This window comes from Pinus tabuliformis, chromosome 2_2 (genome assembly GCF_031772625.1).
Source record: "Pinus tabuliformis cultivar Carrire ecotype Pingquan chromosome 2_2, CPIR1, whole genome shotgun sequence".
In the NCBI taxonomy this organism is placed as follows: Eukaryota; Viridiplantae; Streptophyta; class Pinopsida; order Pinales; family Pinaceae; genus Pinus; species Pinus tabuliformis.
Window position 1 is genome coordinate 1,291,471,042 of NC_142300.1, and position 11,424 is coordinate 1,291,482,465.

The window sequence follows — 11,424 nt, forward strand, 5'->3', positions numbered from 1 at the left end:
TTGCTGACATAGAAGTCTAATCTGGGATAGTAATGCGCTATTTATTTGAGTTGCTTCTGCCCTGAAATCTTTGACTTTATTTGCACTCTGGATACTCTCGAGTTGTGCCGATAGTTGAGCTATCCGCTCATCTTTGGACTTCATCAATAGCTCATTTGATGATTTCAGCTGTACTAATGCTTCTGACAATTCTTTTTCCTTTTGAATTGCACCACTGTCTATCCTTTGCTTTTCTAGTTGCAGTTGTTGGGTTAGCGAATCATTTTCTTGCTGTTTCGCCAGCAACTGTTCTTCCACCTGTGTCGCTTTATTCTTTGCCTCGATCAATTCTGCCTGCAATGCATATATCTCATGATCCTTATCCTTTAGCAGAAGACTTACCTCTGATGCTTTGTCAATGGTTGCTGCAGAATAAGCTCCCGCAAATTGCGACAGCTTTGTTAAATCATCAGAGGGACTTAATTGCTCCTTCCAGACCATTCTGCCCGTGACTGTTTGCTCGGGAAAAACGGAAGGTTGATCAAGCCTTCTCCTTTTCCTAGAGCGCTTAATAACAGCTTTATGCTTCGGGCTATAGAAAATATCCAGAGGAGGAATTTCTTCCACCTGGAGAACAACCTGATCGGAAGGTTCCTTATCAATAACTTCAATATCCTGTGAAATGGGTGGACCGCTGGTTCCTTCAAGAACCTGAGAGGAAGTCATATCAGGTGTAGTGCTCATTTTAGAGGTATCGGTATTTAAAGAGCTTTCCCTACCACTGATAATGGAGTCGAACTGATTCCATTGTTTAATCAATTCTGGATTGGTAGGGGTCTGTTTGTTTTGCTCTGTTTGAGCCTTGCTTTGCTCTTTCTCTTGTTGTAACCTTTGTAGTTCTTCTTCTCTTTGCTGCTGTTCTTCTTGAGCTTTTCTTTTCTGTTCTTCTTCTTCCTTCTGTGTCTTTTGCTGCCTTTCCAACTGCTCCTTTTTCTGCCTTTCTGCCTGTAATTGCTTCTGCCTTTCCTCCGGTTGTTGACTTTGTTCCTTAGTCGTCACAGGAGGTGGAGGTATCTGTTGCTGACCAGGCTCGCTTGAGGAAGATGTTGCCGTTGTGGATAATAAATTCAGAGGCAGAGTTTGAAACCTCTGCTCACTAAGCTTATTAAACTCAGCTAATGTCTCATCATTATACCTCATCCGAGCAATTTCTTTGACATGGCCGATTGTATTAGCCCCAACGAACAGGTCATCAAACATATCCTCTTGGTGCTCAATTCTTGTCAACTTTGCCTGTTCGAGGGCATTATAAGCCTTTTTTGATGGATCATAGAATCTACTAGGGATGGTGGCCAGGGATAAAGCTTGGTATTTGGCCGCTTCCTTCTCTGCATGCTTGAAATTAAGCAAAGTAAAAACCCCAATTCTTAGAGGAAAAGAGGGCCAACCTCGCTTCTTTTCTTCTTTGAGAATTTGAGTGACACCTTCAGACATGATTTGGTAGCAGATTTCCCGGGCTAACAGTTTGTCTGGGATATACAGAGGGAGAACATGTGGTCTGGCTTTACTTCCGAAAACCCTAATGTAAGTAAAATGCTCCTCCCCAAACCAGCTTGCAACGGTAGTTATGTCAAAAGAAGCTTCATAGGAAATTCTGGGAATAGGCCTATCATAGATAGAATAGTGAATAGGTACCATAAAACCATTGCAAATTTGGTACAAATGGTCTTTGTAAGCAGACTTCCACAATTGCCTATGATATAAATGAATGGGTGTTGGATCTTGGGTGGTCCATCTCCAACCGAGGACAGGAAACTCAGAATTATAACACAGGGTATCCATAATATAAGCAGTATAATAAAAGGGTGGGATTTTCCTTTCGGAAACCTTGGCATTGGTTCTAAACTCACGAATAGCTGTGACCAACTTATCAGAAAGAATAGTAGCCCAATCCATAACTATAGCATTGACAGCCGCTTCCATTAAGGGAATCATATCATTTTCAATATTTGTGGAGTCATGTAATCCCCACAACCTACACATCATAATTCCCGCATAGCAATAGGGAGAAGCTAGAGAAGCGTTGGAGTACTTACCCGAACTCTCATGCTTGTGTTTGGCTGGATTCTGCCTCCAATCTCGGAGGGGTTCGGATGGAAATTCATTTTCCTTGGCGAATTTCTCCACAAAGGCTTTGTTATAGGCCAGTTCTGGTTCAGGCAAATGGTACATTTGCCTCAAGTCGTCCGGCTTGAAAGATCCAAAAATCCTTCCATCCCTTGTATGAAACATTCTGTCAATGATGTGGATTTCTTCGATTGCCCAGCGCACCACATCTGTATAAGGAAGGACTTGTTCTCTGGCCGCTATTCTGTGTAAGAAGGAGTCGGCCAATTCTTTCAGAGTACAATCAGACTTCTTCTGTACATCGACAGTAACCACTGTCACTGTCTTCGTTGGTTGCTCGGCCTCCAAGAGATTATATGTACCTTGCCATGTGGTCCGAGCAAGACCAGCGCACATAGTATATGAGATTAGGCCCTTCTTAGAAGCTGTAACAGCTTGGCCTGCAACCGGTGCTGCAGTAGAACCAGTATTCTTCTTATGTCTCTTCCCCATCATGTTCAAGCCTTTACCAGCAAACGAACTCTACAAAAATGCCAGAGAATTCGTAACACAAAAGATAATGAAGATGAAGCGTAAATGGAAAAGATATATATCAATTGAAGCATGGCGAGATTAATTTTCAAAGGTGGCTGCGGATTTGATCACAAGTAGGGGATCGTACATACATTAATGGTGTTTAAAAGCCGGCTACTCATTAAATGATCTAAACACTGTTTAAACAGTTGAATGGCCGTCTAACGCATGCAACAGATTATAAAATATTTTGGTCGCAATTATTCGTTGATCGAAGGGGCAAAGATATTAATTGCGCATGCATTACCTTATCCCTGCATTTAACGGCATTTCGAAATCTTTGCTTTTACCAATCTGATTTAAATATGACTTCGAAACTTACAGCAATCACCTTTTTAAAATGCTTAATCATCTTAGAATGATGTCGCATCGCATCGGAACATGGATGATATTACCGTTTGAAAACGATCACAGCGAACGCCGATTGCGATATCGCATCGGGAAAAACCTGAGAGCCTTATGAGAGTGTATGTGGTTTCACCGACGACCGATAGCGATATCGCATCGGGTCGGGGCTTTTATGTTGAAACGCTCTTTCATAGGGGCTGCTCCGATAGCCGATGGCCGATATCGCGTCGCATCGGGGTGGAAGATATGCGTTCTTTTGAATGTACATTGGATACCGCCGATTGCCGATAGCGATATCACGTCGGCAAAAACCAAGGTGTCCCTTAAATATGGTTCTCTTGCCATTGCGAAATGCGATCCTGCGATGAGCTTATCGCAATGACCGAAAATTGTTTAAGAATTGGGAAATTATTATTCTAAAAAGGCTTCAACTGACACATTCGTTTGTTTATCATGCCTTTATCTAACCAAAGCATTAATGCCAATAAAATTTTAAAAGGGACCCATTTCATATGTTAATAATTTGTGAATAAAAATGATATGGATATGGGGGGTTGTTGTAGGGCACAACAGGTACTGATACAGTGTTTCCCACATCCCTTGCATTCCTGGTCATGAGATTATTGCAAGAAGCCAGCAGTGAAGAAGATGATATTCAGTGCCAGATCAATCAAATGATTCACTTTCAACAAAAAAGAGAAGAGGTTTCTCAAAACACTTTTCGGCTACAAGAGAAGATAAAGAAAATTTATGCCCGCAAAACCAAGGCAGAAAAGTTTCAGCTGGAAGATGCAGTGTTGTGATGGGATGCACAAAATGAAGAAAAAGGGAAACATGGTAAGTTTGAAAATCTATGGAAAGGACCGTATAAAATCTTAGCTTATCGAGGATAGAATGCATTTTTATTAAAGGAAATGGATGGTCAAGAATGACCAGGAAGACTAGTGAATGGTAGGCTCCTGAAACACTATTGTTTCTAATGCAGCTTGTTGAAGTTGTTTCATTGTCATTGTATATACCAGTTTCCTTTCGTTGCAAGTTTTGAAGTACAATGTCATTTGAGCTTAGCGCCCTAAGTGAAGGCTATAAAGCTTAAATGCTTTGTGATGAGTTTAGTTGGTTTTTGAGTCATTTTAGAGTCGGTTGTGAGTCAGTCTTTAGTTTGTATCGAGTCATTTTTCAAAAAAAAAAAATTAGTCTTTCATTTGTTTGACCGTAATGGCCCAATAAACTAGGCACTTGGTATATGGTGTTATTGACACCTCCAAGGAGCTGCCATCCCCAATAAGGGCAATGTTAGTGTCAGTATATGCATACTTCCATCAGGGATCAAATCTGCTCTTTGCATTTTCATTTTAGGTGTATCATACTGAATTTTTGGATCATTCCATTAGGTCATGTAAAAATGGTCCACTAATGGTTGTCTTGTTCTCAGAAAATCAAATCTTCCCTCATTAGGTACATTTTCTAACCCAGATACATGTTGTATTCAGTCGTGGTGTCAAATATGTTATTTTTAGTGTCAAGATAGTTGTCTTTCCATTAGGTCTTAGGGTTCATTTCCAAGGTCAAGAGCATGGTTTCTAGTGTAAATAAAGGGCATCAAAGGTATGAGGATGACCAATAAACAAAGAGTGATTGCTAGTAAGTCATGGTGATTGTACATAGATCTTATGTCACTAATGTAATTTTCATCTCAAAAATATGTTTTTGAGATGAAAACAGAGTATTTTTAGTTGATTTTTTTTTTTGATGTAATTCAATTCATTTCATGTAATAAGTGTTCCCAGCTGCCCCAAGCATTTCTCCTTCCTGCAAGAAAATGGAACCATTGAAGAAATCAGTTCTATCCAAGAATCATCCACCTACAAAGAGACAAAGAGAGAAAGGTATTAAATAGAGATTTGAAGACAACGAAAAATTTCCAAAAACATTAGAAAGTGATTTTTTGCTAAAGAAAAATCAAAATCACCCTCTATATAGATTTCAAATTCCTTTTCCAAATTCATCATTTTCATTTCACAAAGAGAAAGAAGAGAGTTGAAGAAGAGAGGGGAATTAAAGCCAATTGGTGGCTGAACAAAGAGGAGGCGTTGCACATAGGAGAAGGAGGCAATGCGCATAGGAGATGGAGCACTGCACATAGGAGAAGGAGGTGTTGTGCATAGGAGACAGAGCGTTGTGTATAAGGATGGAGCACTATGCATAGGATCGATTTTCCAGTGCAATTTTACATAGCTCTGCGCATAGAGCTGGAGCGTTGTGCACCTATACAAGGGACTGCACATAGGCCCAACAAGCACCAAAACCACCCTATGAATCATCCAAATTGATTTTTTTCCACTTAGACCTTCTAAACAAGTAAGTGAACTCTTTGAACTATCCCCCCGGAATTAAGTTCATGATTTTGAAGTTGGTTTGAATTTTAAAATTTCAAACCCTAGGTTGCCTACAAATACCTCCACATATCCCTTATACCCTAATTCCTTCAAACAAATCCCTCCACCTATCCCTTATACCACAATTCCCTAAAATCCCTTATACCCTACATCCCCGAAACAAAATCCTTAAAACCCTATTTACTAAACAATCCTTACCAAAAATACCCTCCTTCTCACTCTCATATCATATATATCTCATACTACATCGCATAAGCTCCTCTCCCCTTCCCCTATCCCTATTCACAATAACTCACTTCTTGACTACTTTATTTAGGGTTTCAAAGCTTCAAAATTCAACAAACATGGACAAAGAGGATAATATTATGAGGAGGAGGAAAACAATGGCAGTGAAAGTTTGGGAGATGAACCTCAACATCAAAGAAAGCCACTTAAGGGAGGTAGAATCATCAAAGAGGAACCATCAAACATCAGAGAGTTATAGGATTCTCATATGACTACCTCTTGTTTTAGGCATCTAGGGTGTTATGAGTTTTGTGAGCAGGTGGAAAGAGTTCAACATCATCCTGAGCTGACCAGGCTTTTTGTAACCAATCTCCGTGATAACAAGGTAACTCTTGTCAGGGTGACATTTATGGTTTCATCCTCCATCATTGCTGATTCTACAAGGATTCCAAATGTGGGGATGGGGGGGGGGGAATGGTATAAGCCACAAGATTTGGATGAGCACTAATATGAGCCATACATAAAATCCAAGTACATGAATGAAAAGAAGAGGACCTTTCCTTTCAGGTTCATTGAATACAACTATGCCCCTATGATGAGGATCATTATGAAGTGTTTTACATGTGAAGGCAGATTTTCTAGATTGTACAACTATCATATTAGGCTTCTTATGCACTTCACAAGAGTGAAAATGTTGAGCATCCCGTATTTATTATTCAGGAACATTGGGTAGATGGCCTACATTGTACATAAAAGGCCATACCCCCAGCAAATGAGTAGTATCTATCACTATTCCTTGATTAAGATGATTGTGCTACATCACCTCAACCTCCTCAACATCTCATGGGATACATTCATTGTCAATGACATCTTCAATGGTCCTCATATTCCTCCACCGGTGCCGCAAGAAGTAGAAAAGCCTTCGAGCAGTGCCAAAGTAAAGAAAAGTGAGAAGGCTTAAGAGACTAGAGTTGTTGAGAAGCCAGAAGCCTACAAAACATATCAAAGAGGGGCCATAAAATTGTTTGCAATGGATAGGCAAGTGTTTACTCCACTTGATGTGGAAGGGGCCTTGCCTTCTTCATCAACTCATAGGCAAATGCTTGCTCCACAAAATGTGGAAGGGGCTTTTCCTTCTTCATCAACACAACAGGCACAATAGGTGCAACAAGTGCATAAAGGGAAGGAAAAGATGCTGGAGGAAAGCTTCAATGGTGAAGAGGAAAGGGAATTTGATTTGATGGAAGATGATGAACTAGAACTACCACACATCCATCATGGCATTGAGATAGTTGACTTGGAGGCTCAAGATGAGGCAACAAATGAAAATATAACCATGAGGGAAAAAGATGCACAAATCCAAGCACTGATGGACAACTTTGTGAGAGCTAAGTATGTTATTTCATACCTTGAGCAAGAGAACAAACAATTAAGTGACAAACAAGTCCTCATGGAGCTGGAACTTCTCAAATCAAAGAGGAAAGGTGACAAGGGCAAGTCAGTAATGCAAGAAGAAGAAACCCCAGCCACCTTGACTTGACAGTGTCAATTTTCATTTGGAGAAGCTTCTACAAAAGGCCAACAGGGACAATCAGATCATCAGGCACGTGCCTTGCCATTACATGACCCGGAACAAAATTTGCAACATAAGGGTCAAGAAAATGAAGACAAGGCTAAAACAAGCACTCAAAGGCAAAAAGGAGGGTGATAGGCTTAGGTTGCTTGCTAAAGCTTCCTTGGCTAACCAAGACACTTTATGGTGGTGTTCTCCACAAATTTTAAGTAAGTTTTGAAGAATTAGCAACTTTTGACACATAAATTTTAGCTCTATGGGCAACGCCACTGGCGATGTGCTTTTCCTAAGGGCATCCAATGAGGAAATGGTCAACATTTTTGGATTCAAAATGAAGAGTACATGCACCCTGTGCATTTGCTAAGTTTTTGTAGTAGAATTGGTAAACCAAAAGGTCGAAAAACACTCAAAAACTGACCTTTCTGCCTTCTTTTTGAGCCACAGAAGAAATCTTGGGAGAATCCGTTTTTGCAGGGTCAAATCAACTCCAAATGCAAAAATGCAAGATTTTTGGAATGTAGACTTGAAGATATTTCAAACAAGCTATTTTGGGCCCAATTGTGACATCGAGAAGGCCTCCAAAATGGTCCTACAAAAAGCGTTGCGCATAGAGCTTTGGCACTGTGCATAGGACAATTTTATCCTGAATTTTCACTTCATTGTGCCATCACTGTAATTTTGAGTTTTCTCTCATGAGTGATGATTCTACTGATGTAAATGGTAACTAGTCATGTAAATAGAATGAATAATAGTTACTAGAAGGTAGATTCATTAGATCAAAATCTATCTTGAGGAAAAATGAATCAGTTTCCTCCCTTTTAGAGCCAGGTTGTTAAGTTGCCTAGATTCCAGTTTCTTGTTCAATTTTTGATGGATGAGTTCCTCATCCTAGGGATTCGACCCCTGAGGATGGGAGGAGGTTGATTCAATGTCTATATCTTCTTATTCTTTCTCATTGTAAAGGGTTAGACTCAGTTGGATGCTTAGGCTTTGAGTAAACATCATTTTGTATCAATTTTCAGCAGGAGATTAATGAAAAGTTGCAATTATTTCTTTGGGATCCATGTGTTATGATGTTCAGTTCAGTTTTCTCTATTGTGACCATATGTTAGAATGTTTTTTGTACCTCATTAACCATTTCATTTCTTTTAAGTGAAAGTTTTCAAGTTGATAGGCAGAATCCATAATATCTATGCTCTGTTTTGGGTAGACATTTCATAGTCTATGTTTTCTTCAGTTTAGGAAGAATCCATGTTGCTTACATGCTCTTTCTATCTCCTCAACTATATTTGAATCACTTCACCCGTCAAACCTTAGAGTGTTGAGCCTTGTGCCTACCTTGCCCCATCGAACACCCTGCAATTTTGACCTAATTTCCTTGCCCTAACTGTTTGGCTCCTCCTGATCCAGCAAACCCTTCAAAATCAAATCAAACCTTGTGCTACTATACGCAGACTAATATCATTTTCTTGATCCAGTCATCTTGGATGAGATCCTTATGGAGAGAGCCCTCTCCTGGCCTATTAGGGCTAGCTACTTGGCTAAGCGTGGTTTGTGGTTACCCTGGCATTACCTTCCTTCAGCCTGAGGTTCAATCTAGGTTATAACAGGAGTATTCTCGACCACCTTTAGCACCAAAATGGCACAACATGTGTTGGAAACCTAATCCTCTAAGGGTTGGTGTGGAAGCTGAAAAGCCAAAAGGAGTCCAAGAGACCACTTGGAATATGAATCCAAGGGTCACACCATGAACTATAAATGTATATCATTTGTTAATAATAAAGGTACTCTCCTATTTATCATTCATATTATGTTGCTTCCATGTGTGTGTTTAACATGGTATCAGAGTGGGCAATCTCTTGCCCTGCTCAGGTATGAGCCACTTGTTTATGTGAGCTTTTTTTGTGGTGTTTATGTGCATGTCAGTCCTGCACGTGTACTCATAATCCTAAAATAGTAAAAATTGTTGTCCTAGGTTTGCAAATTCAAATGTTTTATATCAGCTTGTGTTTCCAGTATTCTCCTATTTCATTGCTACACAGAGAAATTCTCCTTCACTCAGAGTTATTTATGGCCATTTTTGTCCTACCTTTCTGAATCTGCTCATTCATTTCACTCAACCGTTTCTCTGTAATAATTCTGGTCAGCTTGTCAGCGCTCATTGGGTCAGCTTGTTAGCGTTATTTTCTTCGACACCACAGGCACTAACTGTAGGTAAGTTTGCACGTTGAGAATTTACCGAAGAAAATGTATTGTGCAGAAGGGGATTTCCATGGCTTTGGTTCAATGGATTACTGCTCGAAACCAATGACCCAGAACTAGAGCTTCTGTTAGGTGAACTAAGAAAATCACCGATTTCATGTTGTTGCAATCTTCTATAGGTAATAGAATTCATATCAGGCAAGTGTGCATTTGATATTATTTCTCCAGTATTTCCTTGAGCTTGCACTCTTGTTTCAGCCGCAACTATCCCATTAGGAAGTGTGCAAGAGTTCAACTTATTAAGAATGGAAAGAAGATTGCTGCTTTTGTTCCCAACAATGGTTTTTTGAAATACATTGAAGAAAATGACAAGGTGTTGATCGTTGGATTTGGGCGAAAGGGGCATGTCGTGGGAGATATTCCTGGAGTTAGGTTTAAATTTGTTAAGGTATCTGGTGTATCCTTGTTAGCACTATTCAAGGAGAAATAGGAGAAGGTGAAGAGGTTGAGTGGGAGTCGGGAGATTCCCAGATTGATTTCAGCCATTGGAGTTCCACCCAGAAGACCGAAGATCTTGAGAGAGAAACATACATTGCTCCATTGAATAGACTTCTTGCCATTACTCGAAGGTGCCATTGTGCATTTTTTTTCAAAATAACCAGCATCTCCATCTTTGTCATGTCCATTAGGGAACGCAAACGCAAACACTGTTGAGAATTCCGGGCACCTTAATTGCCGCGTATCTCTTCACATTCCCAATTAACTGGGTGTGGGTCTGGATTGACCTATGGATTATAACAAACTTTGCAGCTTAATTTCTAAGTATAGTCCCATGCACAATCCTTTATACCGCTAAATTTGGCAGGTGAGGGGTCATTTCTGCTGTTGTATATGAGTTGTTCACCATTTTTGTCAATATCCGAAAATGAAGCACTGAGGTAGGAGCGATCTTTTGGAGCAAGTTAAACACCAACACTGTACGATGGACCATTATTATGTGTTCTACTATGGTTAAAACAATGAAGTATGATTGCTACGACACATTTGCTAGATGTGGATTGTAGGATGCCAGCAAAGAATGGGGAACACTATCTACTCCATTAAACATCTCCATATGATCTTTATTATTTATGGATGTAGTAGATTCATTATCTAGATTTAGCCTGTCAAAATCCAGGATTGAATGCGGATCATGCTCCACTCTGTTTAGCATTTGTGTACATTTAGTCTGGCCTCGAATGCTTTGGATAGCTGCAATCAACAACTTATCTCCAACAATCATTTTGACATTCCTTATGATGGTTTCTTTGCCAATTTTTCCTACCTTTTACTGAGCATAGAGGTGTTCCAATATATTCATATAAGCCGGAGGTAGAGACTTTATTATGACCAAGAACAGCCTTCGAAACGACATGCTTGCAACACTAGGAATTCACATTGATCCTTTTGCAGGTTCCTACATCTTGCATTTTCTTCCTTCAACTGAAGCTGAGGAAGGGTGCATGTCATAAATAGAACCCTGGCAAGCAAATTCAACATCCTCCAGAGAGCTGTTGAAACTTTTGGGTACACCACAAATGCCTTTCTTTGCTTTCGATTCAGCCCAGCATTCATGCATTTGATGGGGAACCTTACAGCTCACAATGTACTGTGAAAGATTGTGCATGGTTCATTGGTATCTTTCTATGAAGACTGTAATTTGGTATGGGTATGTTGGCTCACATATATGATGCATGGTTGGTGCGTGGCTGCTATTTAAATAATTGAAACATATAAAGTCAAATTACAACATTATTTTGGAGATAATTGCAGAAATGTATCAATTTTTTTTGACTATTTTGGGCCCAGCTCCACTTCTATCTCTTGGGATTTATTTCTAGTTTAAATCATTTGAGGTCTTCATTTTTTCTGAGATAATGGCCAGAATCAATAATTTTTTAGAGCTGTTGAGCACATTAATGTTGTCTATTGTTGAAGACAGGGTGAAGGTCAACAAAG

The 11,424-nt window shown here is 39.8% G+C and overlaps 1 pseudogene; it reads right to left on the reverse strand.

Annotated features, from left to right (window-relative positions):
- Positions 1–10,459: 10,459 nt before the first annotated feature.
- On the reverse strand, positions 10,460–11,092 carry LOC149198215 (uncharacterized; annotated as a pseudogene).
- Between the last annotated feature and the right edge of the window lie 332 nt (positions 11,093–11,424).